We start from the raw sequence: 19,275 nt of genomic DNA on the forward strand, positions 1-19,275 counted from the left end.
GCACGAGCCACCAGCTGCCATTACACACACACACGCGCACACACACACACACACACGCACAGACGCCCAAACATTCACACACTCTCAGAAACTCACAACTGGTGAGTCTTGTCTTAATCCCCTCTCCTGAATACTGCATTAACCTTTGGTTTTCTGTCCGTCTGCCTGTCTGTCTGTCCATATGTGTGTTGTCTCTTTGTCTGTCTCCATGTTTGTCTGCCTATCTGTCTGTCAATATGTCAGTCTGGCTGTGTGTTTGTGTGTCACATAGACTGCTCGGGAGCCACAGAGCTTCAGGAAGTTGAGGGTTATGTGGAGTGGCGAGCCTGAAGACCAGTGAGAGGGAGTCACGTGTTCTTCATTTTCCTAAATAATGTCTTAATTTAACCTGATTCAGAACCAGATCTGGAAATCTGCAGCATCTTTCAAATTAAGAGCATCAGTTGCATGAAGGGAAAGTACAAAGTGAAAGAGTGAGTGGTAGGATTATAAAGCTTTCCTCACTGGCTTGTTTGAATGTGACTGATGGCTGAAGGAGTCACCTGATCTGATCAGCTGATCAGCTGTCAGGTGGAACAGCTGATTGTATGCACGACTTCACACATTTATATACGTCTGTGTGTGTGTGAGAGAGAGAAACAGACAGTATGTGTACATTTCTCTAAGCTGAAGTGTAGCAGAGAAATCCCAAAAGGATGCTTGTGATTCATTAGAGAGGCAGAGACACAGTCAGACAGATATAGAAACATTTCTGACATGTAGTGAGACAGACAGGTACAGTACATCTGACTGACATAAAGCCTGTGTGTCCCAAGCTCTTACATGTTTTAGTGAGGAGACCACCAACCCGTCTTCCCATCTGGAAACGACTCGCGTAGCAAAGTAACTCTTCCTCCTCTGTTGCCGATCAGAGTTGCTAAAAATGTTGTTCTGTGCATGACTACCACCTGCTGTCTACCTCCGTCTCCTCCCTCCACCCCCCCTCCCTCTCCTTCTCTCTGGCTTTCTCTGACTGCCTTGCTCTCAGTCGTGTTTGATTTCATGAAGTTGTGTTTTCTCTGACAACTACTTAATGTGATCTAACGTGACCAGATGAAAACAGCCGTGCGACAGCGACAATTCGTCACTGGTAACCAGACTCCCACTTGCTACTACACCCACTCTGATTTTGTCAGGATATTTGACGATGGGGCCTTTTTCTTAGCTTGTTGTCATTATTTTACTCACTTCTATAGCTCCTCTCCTCTCTCCTCTCTTCTCTCCTCTTCTTTCTCTCCTCTTCTCTTCTCTCCTCTCTCCTCTCCTCTCTCTCCTCTTCTCTCCTCTCTCCTCTCCTCTCTCTCCTCTCCTCTCTTCTCCTCTCTTCTCCCTCAGTCTGTCTCTGTTCAGTATGCAGTGCTGAGAGGGCATCATTACGGAGCCCGTATTTGAGTCATTTTGATTTAAGCAGCCAGACAATGGCCTGTTGATTGAAGCAACCAGAAGGCAGACAATAGGGTTCTATGCCACATAATGTGCCACCATTTTTTCTGAGCTCCCCGCTTTCAGAAAAGGGCCCCGGCTCTCCATTGTGCCTCTCCCAGAGGGAAAAAAATGGTGCTTGGGGAGGAGGAATATTTTCCCGTGGTATGTCATTATTTTGCAAATTTCTATTATCTCATCATGTTGTCTTCATTGTAATTGCAGCTAATTAGGAGGCTAGTTAGGAGCCTGGGCTTTGAGGCTGGCTCGGCTGCTGAAAGGAGCCCACCGATTATGGCCCCGACAAGAGAGGAAGCAGGAGAAAAGGGGAGATTAATGCTGTTACCCAGGAGACACTGGCTTCCATCTGCGGGGAACAATGCAGTTTTGTTTTCTCCGGGATCCTGCTCAGATCAACAGAATAGGCTAGCTCTGCTCTGCTCTGCTTGGCGACAATGCCCAATTCTGTCTTACCGGGGCTCGGGCATTCCCCCCCCCCCCCCCCCCCCCCTTCACTCTCCTCTCCTCTCCTCACCTACCCCTGCCCCCCCAATCACAGTCGCTTTACCTTCCCTCCCTCCTCCATCATTCTCGCCACCTTTTCCTCCGTTCAGTGGGCCCTGACTAAAAAGCTTAGCGCCCTCAGCGAGCCAGCCAGCGCCAGTGACTGAGAGCTCTCGCACACCCCCAGCACCAGATGAAAGTGATGCGATGTGTGGATAGAGTTCCCAGGTTGTGGGAGGTCGTGCCCTTGTCACACACAGAGCTGCAAGGTTTTACTCCCCAATCCCTGCCGAGCTCCAAAGCACTTAATGAAATAATATACTCTCTCGCTTTTGCTCTTTCTTCTTCCCCTCGTTCCCTCACTCACCACACCAACCCTTCCCACCCCCAGCCACCTCCTTCACTGCACTGAGGCTTGTCTCAGAGCGGGGGCCCCGGGGCCCCTAGACACCTTCTTTGCAAAGAGAAGGAGGGAATACAATGAGAGAGGGAGCCTAGTTTGGTACAGTACAAACACACAGAGCACAAGCAGGCTAGGAGAAATGAAAGGCCTTTGTCTGCCTTTGTCAGGGGGGAAAAGGACACTGAGAAAGAGGGAGAGCAAGCGCTCATGGATAGAAAGAGACAGAGAGAGGAAGGAGATAGCAGGCTGGATCACATGACTCAGAGCATTGTGATCCTGAGTGAGAAAGGTTTGGAGCAGAGCATCTCTCCATCTGGTCGAGGCAAAAAAAAAGGGAGAGATGGGTAGAAAAACAGAGATGGAGATAGAAAGAGAGAGAGGGAGCAACACAGCAAGGGAGCAAACAGAGAGAGAATAAGAGAAAGTATTGAGTAAGTGCCAGCGACATCTGCTCCCGTGGGCACAACAATAAAACTCCCTCTAGATCAGCCTCACACCATATACACACACACAATGCATTGGTCTCAAAGGCACGAATAAATATGTGTGTGTATGTGCTCGTGTGAATGAAGAATGCTCTTATGTTCATGACGTCTGCTCACTGATCTGGTCAACATTCACCTACACAATATCTAAATTAGCTCAATGCATACACTGTCCTCTTGTTTTGGATCTTTATCTTCATTGCGAATAACTTTTTTGCACTTTTTGGACATTTTCCCTCTTTTTTTTTTTTTCCCGAAGTTCAGGGATAAAATTATGGCTAGTGGCCTTTAGTAATTTCAGCAAACTCTGACTCTAATTTAAGCAAGTGCCTCCATAGAAGAAAAAAAAATGATTCACACATCTCATCTTTATTGCAAACCCACTCCTACTTAGGACTCAACATGCTTGTAAAATATCTTCATGTACTCTCCTTTTAGTAATGGTGTTCATATTATTCACATATTCAACTTTCTTGCAATCTGCACTGTTTTTAATAGCCCCTAAGTCCAAACAGTGGAAAGTGTTGCGTGGTATTGTAAGAAGCAGCCTACTTAAGCATCTTGTTTGGAAGTAATTACTGCTGAAGTTGTCCTGTTGATTTGACCCCTGTTAAAACCATACCATAATAAATATTAAACAGTAGTAGTTTTTTAGTGAAGAGTAAGAAAACCATATGGCTCTGATACAGTGCCATACAGCAGCATATGAGGATGAATACACAGATATATAGGATCTGAACTTGGATCTACGTAGCAGCCACACATCCTATGATTATGAGCCAAAGAAACACTGTCAGTACAATTAAACATTTTCCCTGTTTAGATAGTATACTGTGAAAGAATTCTGTGTATAAAACCTAGCCATTTTTTCTTTCAGATATCTAGCCTTTTGTATACAACAAAAGCTTTGTGTATATTTTTTCTGTCAAGTGTTTGTTGGCCAAGGACCTGTTTGTGATTGGCTGAAAGATGATTGAAGAGAAAAAGGAGTTGTTTTTTTTTTTGTTTTTTGTTTTTTTCACTTGGGCTTTTGAAAAGTTGGAACTGAATAGTTGGAAAGTTATATGTACCTGCATCAGAAAAAAAGCAACAAAACTTTAATCAAACAGCTTGAAAATCCTAACAGATTCTGAAAGCACGCAGACAAGGTAATCTGTGTTGTTTAGGGACCACAGCGCGCCCCCTGCGCCATTTATCTTTGTGGGGAAAAATTTCTCCCTGTTGCGTTTAATGTGTAGTCAAAGTGGAGAGGGCGAAACGCTACTCTCTAATTTTGCATGTCATCTCTCTCCAAATCACTTCAAAGATGAGGCCTTTGCCAAAGATTTCCTCCCTTTCCTTTCCTTTTCTCTCCCCTCTTTCTTTTCTGCCTTTTCTTGTTCCCGGAGTTGCCGTTGTCACCATTGCTTGGCGCCAGGAAATCGCGGGCATCTAAACAGCAGCACACAATGTCGTAAAAAGGCTCTAGAGTTTTACTTTCAGATGTCACTCCAATAGCACACATCTGCTACGTGCCGTGCATCTGCTAGGCTCTCCTGTCTCAGAGAGCCGGGAGCGCTGATTGAACTGAAGACAGAAAACATCCTCATTATCGCGGGCAATGAGCGAGCTGGGCTCCCCAACAGCCCCTTTTAATGCATTCACTCACTTAACTGCAGCCCAGTGTTGTGGATACACTCATGTACATGCACATGCAGATACATGCGTGTGCACGCACGTAGACATAGGCAGCCAGCCTACACATAAGCACACACACATACACACACATGTGAAGGCACATACACACACGCTGCTTCAGTGCCAGTCGTCCCTGTGTTATAGACAATAGTATTAAACAGCCATTGTGTTAAAGCTTACTGAGAGGTATCTGCTCTCCAGCCTGTCTGTGTGTACTGGATATTCTAACAGCAATGGACCAATGTCAGTCAGATCTGAACATTTATACATGAGAAGATATACATAAACATACAAACAAAATGCAGACACACAAATCGCTCACCTTTTTAACTACATCATATGTCTGAAGCTAAGATCCATCCCGACTCTATTTTTCATTTCTTTTGTCACTTCACTCTCATCGACACACATCTCATAGAATGCAACCCATCAACCTGACTGAATTGTGAACTCACTGTTTCCTCCTTTGGTGCAAAGAGATGCTCTAAGTTAGAGGAACAGTTCCTTTAAACTGTATTAACATGTATTAGGTGGCAGAGAGGATTGCCTAGAAGATTTGATGGGTAAAGAGGACCTGAGCTCAACTTCAAATCTCGACTCATCATCATAAACAGTGACAACAATTTTCTTGAAGTTGTAGAGAAAAGTTTGAATGTAACTGAATTTGACTTCAATAACTAAATTGTTGCTGACAACTTTTTACAGGATACACGACCACTGGTGGCCAAGACAACTTATAGGGAGTCAAAAAATGGGTCTCATCATAGAGGGTGAGGTTAAAACAGAACACATTAAAAGGAAATTTAACTACATAAACATTAACCCAGCATTATCAATTTTTAACAGTCAGAACCTACCCAGATGTGAAAGTATATGGGCCAGACTTGAGCCGTGGAACCAGGGTGTATACTGGGCCAGAAGTTTCATTTTGCTGTCTGCGTAACAAGTTGCATTATGGGAAGTGCAGTGTTTTGGGGACATGACTTGTACCTGGGGCTTAAGTTCATAATATCTCAGCCTTCTTTAAGTTTCAGTTTGAGTCCGACTATAGCAAACAGCGTGGATTTACCGGGTCTCATTTGTGGGATAGAGACCCTTCTTTGTTGAAGCTGCACCTCATGATTAAGATTCATAAACCAAATACTTTTTTACATAGAGATCCTGCCTGTTGAAGATTTAAAAATGCAGCTGCTTAACAGGAGCATTGTAAGTTGCTAGTGGCTGCCAGGTGGTCGAGTGTTTGAGTGTCTGACCTGGAAATAACCTTCAGCAGGACTTCCTGTCAAAAAGGGCAAGCAGGCAACACGAAACTCTTGTTCTTCTGAGGCAATGTCAGCTTCTGGATACAAGCAAAGCAATCAGCGCCTGTTGAGGAAATTTGGAGTGGCACCGAGGGTGGCCAATCAGGCACTCCTTTGGCCCCGCCCCCTGCATTTGTCATCACCTCCTATCGTTGAGAATCAGTTTTTCCTGCTCTCATCCTGTCTAGTACTTCACAAAGCAGTGCTCCGCAGTTGACCGGAGCCTTGGCTTCTCACCCTCACCGACTGACACAGCGGTGATAAGTGGTAACTGTGGCAACCGTCACTAGTGTCAGAATTTAATGGCCACATTTCCAGGCCTGTTGTCAGCATCAAACAAAGCCTTTCCATGTCCTCTGCTAATAGCAACCCCTTCTCTGACTCAGTGTCACTACTTGGCAGGTACACCATTCCCTCAGCTGATCTGCTGATCTGTTCAAGATCTGTAGTAAGTTTGCTTTATTTCAAATCAAATACTTCATTGTTCATTTGTTTATTTAACTTTGTGAACTCTTGATCTTGATACCAAATTGTTGTCTTGACATTAGAGACACAGTCTGGGCTCTCTCTGCACTTGTATGCGGAAGTCTACCTTGCCCCCCCCCCTCCAACACACACACACACACACACACACACACACACACACACACACACACACACACACACACACGACTGTCACAGACCTCCACAGACAGAGGCTGATTAGAGAGGATTTATAAAATGACAGTAAGGGGAGATAGAAGTGAGCACGGAGGTGTTCCAATGCAACCAGCTGAGTTTGAGTATGTGTAAGCTGTATTAGCTGGCTGGGGTCGGCAGGGGTGAAGCTGTTCACCAGGTTAATAGCTACAGAATGAACTGAGGACACGGTAATAGACTGATAACAGCACAGGGGTTGGGAAGAAGAGGGAGGGGGGAAGACAAGCGCAAGCTCAGAAAGAGAAGTCAAAGCAACATAAGCAGGATTGAGGAAAAAAAGACTAATGGAGGATGATAGAAGAGAGATGCAACAAAAGGAAGATCAGGGTGACACTATGGTTGGATAAGAGTGCGAGGGAAAGATGGTCGAGACACTATAGAAAGACATGAGGGGAGAGAGAGACAGAAATAAATCAATAGTTAGTAACAGAGGTGAGGACACACAATAGAGGTGAAGGAGGGCAACTACTGATAAGGAAGAAATGTAGGAGAGGGAGGAATCAGAGTTTTCTTCTGGTCAGACAGTCATGTGCTTTGTACGCCTTTCATTCAACCACAACCACCTCCTAGTGACTCCTCTGCCATTAATAAACGCACAGCTTCATTTATTAAAAAAAATACATATTTACAAAACATATTTAGTGTTGGAGGAGGCAGGGTTGGAAGTGTTGGGTCTAAGGTTTATGGAGCTGTAACAGGGAGTCAAATCCAGGATATCTTGGCATATACAGGAATTTTTTTTTTTTTTTTTAACCCTTCTTTTTTACTCAGTCTCTTGATTGTCCCTCAACTTTATGGTAGTGTAGCACTAAGTTGCAGAGTACTCTATAAATGGGTAATATGATATGATATGATGGTCATTGTGTTGGGGTAGAGAAAAGTAAAACATTCACATTGTAGAGGGTCCACACTGGACCATTAGGTGTTATTGTTACAGAGGATTTGCAACAACAAAGGTAGCTGCTTGCATTGCAGAGCTGTTTGTCCTCACTCTTTTTAAAAGTAGGTGCATTTGAATGTTTGGATATTTCTCCCTCATTACAGTGTGAGATTGATGGCAGAATAACTTATGCATACAAGACAAACAGCGCGACGAGCAAATTAGGCTTCACCTTATTGCCTTAAAGAGCAGAAGGATGCATTCCACATCAAGAAGAGAAATTTTTAATGATAAATTCAAATGTTTTTATGTAAATATTGTTCTATTTACATTACAAGTGAGGGGAGCGAGTCCCCCGGTAGACAATTCATAACATAAGGTGAAGACAGATGAGAATCCGAACCTCTGGACGGGTTAAATGATTAGATTCTCGCTCAAACACAACTGTGTGTGTATGTGTGTGTGTCCATGTCCGTGGCCTAATGACTGTGCTGTCTGCTGAGAGTGGAACACAGGAGGGAATTAGTCGTCATTGCATATCAAAGACTTAGCCATTAGAGACACAGGGTAGGGTCTTCCTAATGAGAGGGGGTACCGGTGTTTGTGCTGGTGTGTGTGTGTGTGTGTTTTGATGGGTCACAGTATATGCATACTTAGACACACACACCTTCAAAAGCAGCCTGTTTTATACATATTATACTTTGTCACATATATTTAGAGAAAAACTACTGATCACCAACACACATGCAGATAAACACACTCGTACTGACATAATTCATAGAAACACACAGCGATTATATACATACATACACCTCAAAGACCTCAGATGCAGACAATGTCAGTGTCACACGCACTGTGTTGCCATGCCCCTCTGGCAGGCCTGCCGTGCCTCTCAGTGTGGCACGACGTGGGCAGAGGTGCCAGCGAGATGCCAGGGCTTTGTGTGCCACGCTAGATCAACGCCAGGCATCGCATGTACACAGCACACAACACACCCGGGGGTGCAGGACTCACACACCCACCTACAACTTCCATCTATACATACATCCATCTCCTGCCATTTCCTCTATACATTTATCTCAGTCTCTCTTTCCCTTTATTTCTCTATGTAGGTGTGTTTGTTTGTGTGTGTGTGTGTGTGTGTGTGTGTGTGTGTGTAGGCTGATTGGCGATACCCTCTGTGCCATCTGCAGCAACCCCTCCCACCCTTCCCACTCATCACAAGGGTGGGCTTAACCATCTGTGTGCCAGTTTGTTCCCACAGTGAGAAAAGGGGGATATGAAGGAGGGGGAGGGGGTGTTGTAGCGGCGGTGGTGGTGGTGGTGGTAACAGGGGTTGCCATGAAAAACACATACACACACATATAAAAATACAAAGCAGCACACTGTACTATGTGGAGATAAGGTCAAGAACTGACATTCAGGTTCACAATAGCATAAGGTGGCCCTGGTGATTTAGGAGTGTATTATGCACAGCGTATACTAGTGGTGTGTGTGTGTGCGTGTGTGTGTGTGTGTGTGTGTGTGTGTGTGTGTTAAAAAAAACCCAAAAAAACATATATATATATATATATATATATATATATATATATATATAAAATTTAATCTTGATGCAGCAGTCCAGAGGGAGTAAAAGAGAGCAGCAGCAGGACAGGTGTCAGCAACTCCATAGGCACCAACATCATAAGAAGCTAACAGTCAGGGTCAAGGGTCAAGGCCACAGTGACCTGATCGTGTTCCTATGGGCAGAGATGGAAATACTTAAAAATACTGAGAAAGAGTTTACTACACTTGTGTTTACCCAGCACATAGATACATATAGGATAGAGGTTATTGAAAGTAATATATCATCACACAACTAAGTGTGTTAAACATTTAGGGCTGAAGCTACATAACTGCATCAAGATCATCCCAGCAGACATGATTTTAGTTTGAATTCAGAAGGTTATCTCCCATTAAATCCACCTTCTGGCTGTGAGCTGTTAAAAGGAGGTGACCTTATAAATAATCTGTAATTGTGACGTATGTTTATGCAAATCATGTCAACCATGTTACTACATGTGCGTGTCACCATTTGAGTGTAGGGATTGCCCTTCATGTAGGAAAATGAAAATCAGTTAAAATCTGTTTTGTTGTGCTTGTGCTCCTGCCCTGTTCTGTGTATTTCAGCAGCTCCTGATTGAAACGTAGGTAAAATGTAGTGAACACACACTGTCCTCCCTGAAAAAACAAAGTTCATGTAGCGCTGAGGATGCAGGTTGAGATGGCCAAAAATGTTATCCGTGAGTTGATATGACTTCATACAAATTTAACTGTTTGTGAAGACACAGTTTGAACACAAAACCCATCCAGAACTATAAGGCAACAATCTATAATTTTATCCTTGCACCAAATAAACCAAATAGGTGTGAAGGAGGCGCAAGACACAAAGTGTGACAAACCTCCTCTGTTCTGCATGGCCTGAAGGAAATATAAATATGAGGAACTATTAAATCAGTTTGCACCAAAAAATAAACAATATACATAATATACATAAATGGGTAATATGAAAATATACATTTTGAGAAGCATTTCATAAAGCATGCCTGTGGTATCCTGGTCTTAGGAGCACACAAACACAGGCCTCTGCCCTGGTTACACATTGAACCAATAATGAAATCTGATGTAAATGGTTTCTATAATAAGGTGGTGAGTTGTGGTCTGGTAATGATAGTGTGTGTGCAGGCTGCACGCTGCTAAACGGAGGCTGCTGGGTTGTAAGATGTTTAGGAAGCTCGCCACAACTATAGTGGCCACAGGCCAGCTGGCTGGTGGCCTTAAACCTCAAACAGCACTGTTGTTGTTCTACTATTTCCCGTCTTTTCTTCAGATTCCTCAACTAGTTTTCCTTCTCTCTCCTACACTTTATCCACTGTCACTGTCTTACTTTGGCATCTTGCTTGGCTTTTATGTCTTATCTCAATTCACCCTCCTCCTGACATCAAACAAACACACATATCACAAACACGCACGGTTGCACATGTATAAAAATACAGTAAAACACCAAAAGCAGGCATATTGTCAAGGCTTCCATGCACGTCCCCTTGCCCTACCTGCCCTTCTGTAAACTACACACAAACACACACACACATACACACACACTTCTGTCTCTATTATTCTTTATCGTACATAGCCTTCAAGATGAAAATGAAAAAGAAAGAAAAACTCTAAAGCGTCAAGCCTCACACCCAGTCTGCTATGTGATAAGATTAGATTTATTTCTCCAGCTGAGACATAGAAAATGGAAGTGGATTATTTAGTTAAAGAAAAAAAAGACAGAATTAAATTAAAACTTGTAGGCGTTATTGTTAAGCAAGGAACAGTGGGGGCTTAAATATATAGGCTCAGCATAGCCCTTAGGCAGTGGATAGCACAATCTCCTCTCCTCTTGTTCTCACCAATGGACTTAAAACACACACACACACACACACACACACACACACACACACACACACACACACACACACACACACACACACACACACACACACACACACACACACACACACACACACACACACACACACAACAGCCTTCCAGGACCACAAAGCCTGTGTACAAAATCAGAAAATCATTTCCTCTTCACTCTAGATTTCCTCCCGCTTTCTCTTTCTCTCTCTCTTTTCTTCTGTTCTTCTCTGTCGTCCCCCTTCTCCCTCAGAGCAAGTACACAGGGGGCTGCCAGGGCGCATCAATCCAGGGTTGAGCTTGTGCCTTGACGTGGAGAAAACACAAAGTGCCGAGATTTGGTGCATAAACATGCGTGCTCTTAAAAAAACGGCTGCAGCGAGCGAGGAGAGGGGAACAGTGCCAAATCCCCCCATTCAGCCTCAGACCGAAGGAGGCAACATCCTGACAGCTTTGAGGTGGATGCGGGGGGGTAGCAGCTAAGGCAGAGATTGTGATGGAGGAGGAGGGAGATGGAGAGAACATCAGCTACTGGGGATAAAAACAAAGCTCAGGGAGTCTCAAAGTGATAATCTGATGTATTTTCATATTTGAAAATGTTTTGCTCTTATCTGTCTCTGTGATATAATGAGGCCGGAAATCAACTTTTAGTTTTTCCACTAACTGCTGTCTGGGAAAATATATTTACTTACCCACATTATCTTATCTTTATCAAACTATTATGAATAGAGTTTGATAAAGAAAATCGGAATCAGATAATTGTTCATTCTTGACCTTGGAAATAGCAGTTGATGAAACTCACCTGAGGGTTCATGCAGTACATGTTCTGGAGTCATCATAACTAAAATTATCCAGATTATAACTCTTATGATATCAAACATATTTGATATTGTTGGGGTGGCCCAATGAGTGAGTCGGGAGGTTTAAAACAGGATCTGTAAACCCCTTACATTAACAGATGATCTGGTACTGATCAAGGTCCCCGGCCAGGTTTCTCCTCTGATTTTCAGAAGAGATGAATCAGGGTTGATTTGGCCCAAAACTCCTTTGGTCCGAGCCCGGCTTGAAATGCTGAACTGCGGGCTGGGGCTATGTGGAGCTTGTTGGCTATGGCGTCGTCTGTGGATCAATGTGGGCGATATGTAAATTGCAGAGAGTCCAGGTCAAGGGGTAAGAAGGAGGTGCGGAAGCCTTTGATGAACCTCTCAAAGTGCTTCATCACCACAGTGGTCAGGGAAATGTCATGATTGTAACTTTTAGGACAGTGTTGTCCTCCCGTTTCCCTATAAATCCCACAACAGCTTCGGTAAAGACGTCAATGTTGTCACCAGCCCCAGAACATGTCCCAGTCAGTGTACTCCAGAGCGCCCTGTAGGGCGGCCTTTGATTCCATTGTCTTCCTTTGCACCTGGGGCTTCCTGCTTCAGCCTTTGTTTATATTTTGATAAACATGGTGGCATGGTCTGATTTGCCAAGCCCAAAAAGAAACTTTTCTTTGTGGCCATCCTAGGAGGATGTGTGACGGTGATCCAGAGTCCTCCCTCCTGGGGCGGGGCACGTGATGCTGCCAAAGGTCTGGCCTCACTTTCTTTAGATTTCTTCTGTTAAAGTGCTACTAGTTAAAACATATTAACATGTGGGGGTTGTCCATCAGTTGGAAGGTTGGTTCTTAAGCAAGGCCAGTACCTTTCAAGGCAACCGCACTCCCATTGTTGTGTGTGCGTGGGTGAATCTTCAGCAATGTGAAGCACTCTGTCCTGTTCTCAGGTTGGAAGGCCATTATAAGTGCAGCCCCTTTACAAAAGCATGAAAGCCATTTGGTCGTGATGCCAAAACATCGTAACTATATTGCTTTGACCTTCAAATGTACAGAAAGGAGTGTAAGACACCAGAGAATGCTGCATACATGCGAGTGACAATTGTAATGAGAGTACTTCCTGATTGTGGCTATAATGGGATAATCAGAGTATGTGTGAACACACCACTGGCAGTCTTCTTCACAGTGATGTGTACACCTGCATACACAGGTGTGTGTCTCTTCTTTTTGACATTCACCTGAGCACCAAAAGCCACAGCGTCATGCACAGTCACTGTTTGGATCTAAGAACCCCCCCCCCCCCCCTAAATATTTCCTTCATTCCCATTCATTTCTCTCTGCAGATTGATTTTAGTTAAAGCCTTTAGTTTTCTGTTAACTGGGGAGAGAGGAAGAGAGGAAGAGTTCAAGGAAAAGTCTCCATTGTCTGTGATGCAGTCAGGTAACAGGACAATTGTAGTCTGTGTGTGTGTGTGTGTGTGTGTGTGTGTGTTTGTACACTCATGCATAAACACTTTTTTTGTGTATTTGTCTGCGTTTGCTTGTGTGTATATGTGTGTGTTTCCAAGATGTCTGGACCGTCATTTTTTGTAAATCATTCACTTTTTATTTATCTTCCCAGGCTAGTGTTTCATTAACCCTGCTGTGACACAGACTCTCTTTCATTCACTTGTTGCATTGTCTGCTCCAGTCACTCGCTCTCTCACAGCACTAAAGATTACTAATAAATAAGTGACACCAGAAACACTCTATTTTCCCTCAGCCATAATTAACTGACTTGATGTTTTCAAGGAGAGGAGAAAAAAATCCAGCTAATTAGGAATGAGTTAAGATTCACACAAAGAGTACAGATCGTTAATTAATTTTCCACGCAGCTATTGTCGGGGAAGAAAACAGCTTTGTTTACACTGCAGCGTTTGCCACAGTGGTTAGAGCAGCAGCAGGGAAAGGTCTCTGACACACTCGCGCACACACGCTGCAGTCCACATCCAGCAACCTTGAGAAGCAGGATAAAACAAGAGTGTCTCAAGAGTCAGTCAAATAAAGGGATAGACCAAAGTGCTGTCAGTCAGGTAAAACTGAAAAAAGCTGTTTACCTGAGACATTACTTGTCTGTTGCCCTGTGATGTTGAAATAAAGCTCTGCCAATCCCATAGTTCTTAAAAAAGCATTTCACAGGATACTGAAGTTTGCCAAACTCACAGGTTCACTCCCATATATATTTATATATATGGGAGTGAACCATATATATATATTTGTATTTGTTTATTGTGGCTTGTAATGTTTTATGTTTTCTGTCAACTGCCTGGGGACTATGGATGCACATTAGCATTTTTGCGATAATCAGGCATGTTTACATCATGTATTTTGAAATGATGGTCGTTTATATGCATTGTCCCTATCAAATAAATAAATAAATATAAGAAAGTCAGAAAGAAAGTATTAACTTTCTTGCTGACAGTTAAATGAGTCAGTATCTGTGTGCTAAATATGGAGCTGGAGCCAGGAGGCTATTAGGTTAGCTTAGCACAAATACTAAAAACAAAATCCACCTACCAGCAGTCATATTGCTTACTAATTAACATGTTGTATCTGGTTTGTAGAAAAGTTTTACATGGAGCTCTGTGCTGTTAGTGCTGCTCCCATCAGCCTGTGCAGCACAGGATGCTGTGAAAGCTCCTCGCTGCAGAGCTCGACCTCGCAGCTCGCTGTCTGAAAGCTCCTTTATAGTCATACCTGGATGTCCCAAAAGGGTGAATCTGGTATGCACTTTTCGCATTACTGACACCACCATACCTTGGTGGTGAAAGTGGCAGACAGAGCAATTTGTCTGTCTGTCTTGTGGTATCTACCTTTCTACCTGCCCATTTATCTGTTCATTTTTCCTGCCCAGGCAGGGATTGATGGGTTTGGAAGGTGGAATAGACTCAAGACAGACATACAGAGACAGAGAGAAAGAGTTGCTTGTAAGTGTAAATGAGCACGCACATGTCTACATCCATGTCACTGCATGTCAGTTCAAGTGCCACTGGAGAGAAGGTGTGTGTGTGAGCGTGTGTGTGTGGATGAGAGCGGCCTGAGCCCCTGCCTGTATTAAGAGGGCCCTGGCAGCTAGAGATAGCGGCTCTATCTTAATGGCTTCTGCCGCCTGCCACTCAGCCTTCAGACAGGTCCTCTGCCTGCACGTGTCTCCCCACGATAAAGCCACTTCACAGGGGCTTGTGCCTCTCAACGCTGGCCTCTCCTCCTCTCCTCCTCTCCCAGGACACGGGGAGAGAGACAGAGAGAAGAAAAGATGCCAAAGGTATTGATATATGAGCTCACCCTGAGACTGCGACGAGATGTGAGAGAGAGACAGGCGGAGAGAAGGAGCAGCATTCACACCTCTGGCCTTCACACTCAGTTCTGAATTGTTGATCATATCAGATATTTTTGAACTGTCGTGGGATGTAACCTAGAATATAATATCTGATACAACAACGTGTTAAGACGTCACAACTATTTTTGGACCTATTCTCCTTCTGCATGTTCTGAATGTGTTTAGTTTTGTGCGTTTGACTTGTGGATTGATGTAAGGCATCTCTTTAGACACTAGTCAAGTTTTCCATCTGGTTTTCTTTCCATTGTTGTGTCTCTGAGTCATTAATGTATTAATGCAGGCTCAGATAAGCTGTTGTGGGTGCCAAAACTCTTAACTGTCAGGTGAATGATGTAAGCTTTTCTCAGTCCACTGTTATTCCAGTGGTGGCTCATCATGAGGGAGCAGCTCACATTGTCAGAACACCAGCAGCAGCAGCAGCAGCAGCACAGGCAGCAGCAGCAGTGGGACAAACTGAAGTATTCCTCCATGGAGCCATACTGAGCTGCTTGATCAGACTTGTTGGCATGCAAGCTTTCTTGTGAAATGGTGTATGAACAACAGCAGCCTTTGCAAAAAAAAGGCCACAAGAAGAAGAACAAGAGCAGGAATTGCATGCCAACTTAAATAGGCCACTTTTTTTTTTCAATGGGTGCTTTGGAATTACGTTGCAGTGGCAACACTATGTCATGTGTTGGCATGGCAGTGCAGCTGAACTGGTCCACTCCATTTAATGCAATGGATATTATACACAAGAATAGGCTCAACAATATTGCTGCAGGCTGGTGGCTCAGACTGCTGTATAAATAATCCACCCCTGTCATCAGACAGAGTGTTGATATTGGACAATTCTAGAACACCCAGGATTATATTCAATCAGCAGATTTTCTGTTGTAATTTATTTTCATCTGTTAACATGAAAATCTGAGGTTAACAGTACATTCTTGACCCTGAGCACTGAGAGAAAGTGGACTTTGGCAACAGCTGGTCCCCTGAATAATGAAAAGTGTCTCTTCATCCGCCTCTTTTTTTATGAGCATTTTCAGTTTGTGAGAGTGGAAACAGAGGCAATTAAAAAAAAAAAAAGAAAAACTCAAAATGTCACAGCTAACTACACTGAATAATCAATCATCAATATTAATCACTCATTCATTACTCAATGGATGACCATTTCCCTTCCGTTATGCAGCAAATGGCTACAAGTGAAAATCTAAAAAACATTGCCAGATTTTGGGCTGCTCTGTCCTAGAATTTTGATTCACAGCGTCACAGAGCAGCAATATTCAACAAACACTGGCTCGCTCATTTCTCTCCAATTTAAATGCAAACAATATCATTTTCTAGATGTGATCTTGCTCCTCCACAGAAAACCCTCTTAGGTCCATAACCACTGATTTGCCACATTGTGTCCAATGTGTGTGTCTCCACATTTGCATAATATGGCGCGTGAATGTTTGTGAAAATGTGTGTGTGTGTGTGTGTGTGTGTGTGTGTGTGTGTGTGTGTGTGTGTGTGTGTGTGTGTGTGTGTGTGTGTGTATATATATAATAATGTTACCAGGCATTGGGGTTGTTTACTGCTGGTCTCTCCCTGCCCCTGTTCATGGTCGGCCCTTAATGCACTACAGCTGTTAGGGTCCCGACACAGGGGCCTCCCATCAACGGTTTCATTGTAATGGACTGTGTGTGTGTGCGTTGTGTGTACATGCTTGCTTTTCTGCGTGATTTTTTCCTGTGTTTGTGAATGAGTGTGTAGTTTTTTTGGACTGTGAATGAACGTGTGTATGTGTAGTTTCTGCACTGCGAATATTTGCTGTTCCTTCTGGGTATTTTTTTCCCCCTGTCTCTCTGCAATAGTGTGTTCAATTCTGTGTGTGTGTGTGTATCCTGTCCTCATGCGAGCAGCTTTGTGATACCTTCTCCCTCCGTCTCTCTCGTGTCACCTCCCTTCAGCCTTTTTAAAAACACAACTCAGATTATGAAGCTATGAATCACTTAACAAGCCTCTTTTGTTTTAGCCCAGGTGAAACACTCCCTTTTCATTTTCTTGTTACTGTTCTCTCACTGAACATATTACAATCATAGTCCTGAGGAACATGTTATAACTGTAGACACTAGCTTACATCTGGGAGCTTGGTAACTCCAGGAGAACTCTGGGGCAAGCTTTTTTATACACACATACATACACACACACGTGTGTGTGTGTGTGTATGTATGTGTGTATAAAAAAGTGTGTATACCTTCCCTACATCCTGTCTTTCGGTGTCTATAAATGCTCTTTCTTTGCAGCATGGCTCACTGAGAAACCCTGACCTCACGCTCACTGATACAAGTACATGAGAAACTATACACTAATGGTACATTCATTGTTGCACCTTGTCCACTGCATTGCGTGTATGGGCTGCAGAATCCATTGTAAAGTCAGAATTAATCATCTCTAAATTCATTGCAAAGTAAATTCTGAAGGCCACCATTAGCCATACCCATTGTGTGAATGGTAATGACAAACACAAGCCTCATCCCCATTCTCTCAGCTGTCTGTAGCAGGCAGGGGGGGAGCAGGGCAAGGGGTGTGCCCAGGTCAGCGCTGCTGCGTTATGTTGACCGATTGCTGCCGACTCAGCCGCATAATGGAGAAATTAAGTTTCTGTAATGCACAAATGAGGTTATCATTGGTTTTGCAGCTGTTTGCAGGGTCAAGGAGAGATGCCGTTTCCAATCGGGGCTCAATTTAGTCAAGGAATGCGATTAGATTTACCCTCCCAGTGTATTCTCTCCATTTGACCATGGATTAGATTAGGTAAATAGAAAACTAATGCTACTGATTGTTGGTGACATTGACATGTTCATATTGCTGTATTATAGAGAGCGGGAGGAGAAATCGGCATGAACGTTTACTTAGACTGTGTATACATACACTTGTACATATATGATATGTAGTTATACAAATTCAATGTAAATGAAAGCAATGCAAAGATGGGAAAGTGTTATTTAGAGACCTGTGAAAAACATCACCGCACAGAGCTTTTCCACCGGAGATTGCTGGTCATCTCCTACATGAAACCAAAAGTCATTTCTGTTGGTTTTGTTTGTTATTGTAGCCTTGATGACAAAGGTCCTCTCACCCTATGGAAGTAATTATTTTAACTTGAGCCTTGATCTTTCCTGAGACCTAACAGAGTAGTTCTTGTGCCTAGACCTAACCAAACTGTGCCTGTTCCCTAAGATTAGACCGTGTGGTTATTATTGTTACCACGATGACTAAAGATCTGCTTTACTTGCGGCTGTAGAGACCCAATTTCAGGAGACTCTTGGGTTGAATCAGAGAATCTGTAACGACCCATATGATCATTCAGTCTGCTTTATAGCTGTGTGTTTCTCTCCCTCTGTGTGTGTGTGTGTGTGTGTGTGTGTGTGTGTGTGTGTGTGTTTGAGAGAGAGAGAGAAAGGTATTTTCCTACAATTAAAAGTAGGATGGGGTCACATCAGCGCAAGTTGATTTCTCATGATACTCAACTACCTGTTACTTTTGAAAAAAATCTCACATTTCGACTTGAATCACAGTCTGTGGTCCAAAACTAACTGAAAGAAACTGACAAAACTAACACACTAAAATTCTACCACTAAAGTCAAACCATCTGATTGTCAAACTGATTCTTTGAATACAGCTCACACCAGACAACAACAAATATTTTATAATGCAATGATCGATTGATGGTGAAAGGGAGTATTGTGTTGGAAACATGGAGGGAATGTAGGTGTGATGATGACGTTGAGGATTCTTTGGCATCTGTGTGTTGGGTGAGAGGACCTTCCTCCTTAAAGAGAACCCTACAGATTCAGCAAATGGACTCCGGTGGACAGTTAAAAAAACAAGGATCAAAACTTGATGCAGTCGACTAGAGATCTTCGTCATTATTCCAAGCCTTCATCTTCCTTATCATAACCTTTCACCATTGTGGGTAATCCACAATGCAACTCAACAGTTCAGTTGGAAGTGTAGGTGTAGTGTACTTGTAGTGGTTAATGTAGCTTCTAGCTGGTCTAATCAGCTCACTTCTCTCTAACTCCACACCACCAGATTTTATTTTTCTCTTTTTCAAACTTCTTGTCTTCAGACCAAACCAACAGTGATTCAAGTGACATTACTTGAGGCAGTTTATCAGAAGGCACGCAGCTGCCTCTGGAGCCCCTCCCCAAGACCTGTAGACAGACTTTGACGTGTAAAATCGGCAGAGTTTCCC

This window comes from Trachinotus anak, unplaced genomic scaffold (assembly GCF_046630095.1).
Source record: "Trachinotus anak isolate AG129_WGS33_773 ecotype Australia unplaced genomic scaffold, CSIRO_AGI_Tana_v1 ptg000018l, whole genome shotgun sequence".
Lineage (NCBI taxonomy): Eukaryota > Metazoa > Chordata > Actinopteri > Carangiformes > Carangidae > Trachinotus > Trachinotus anak.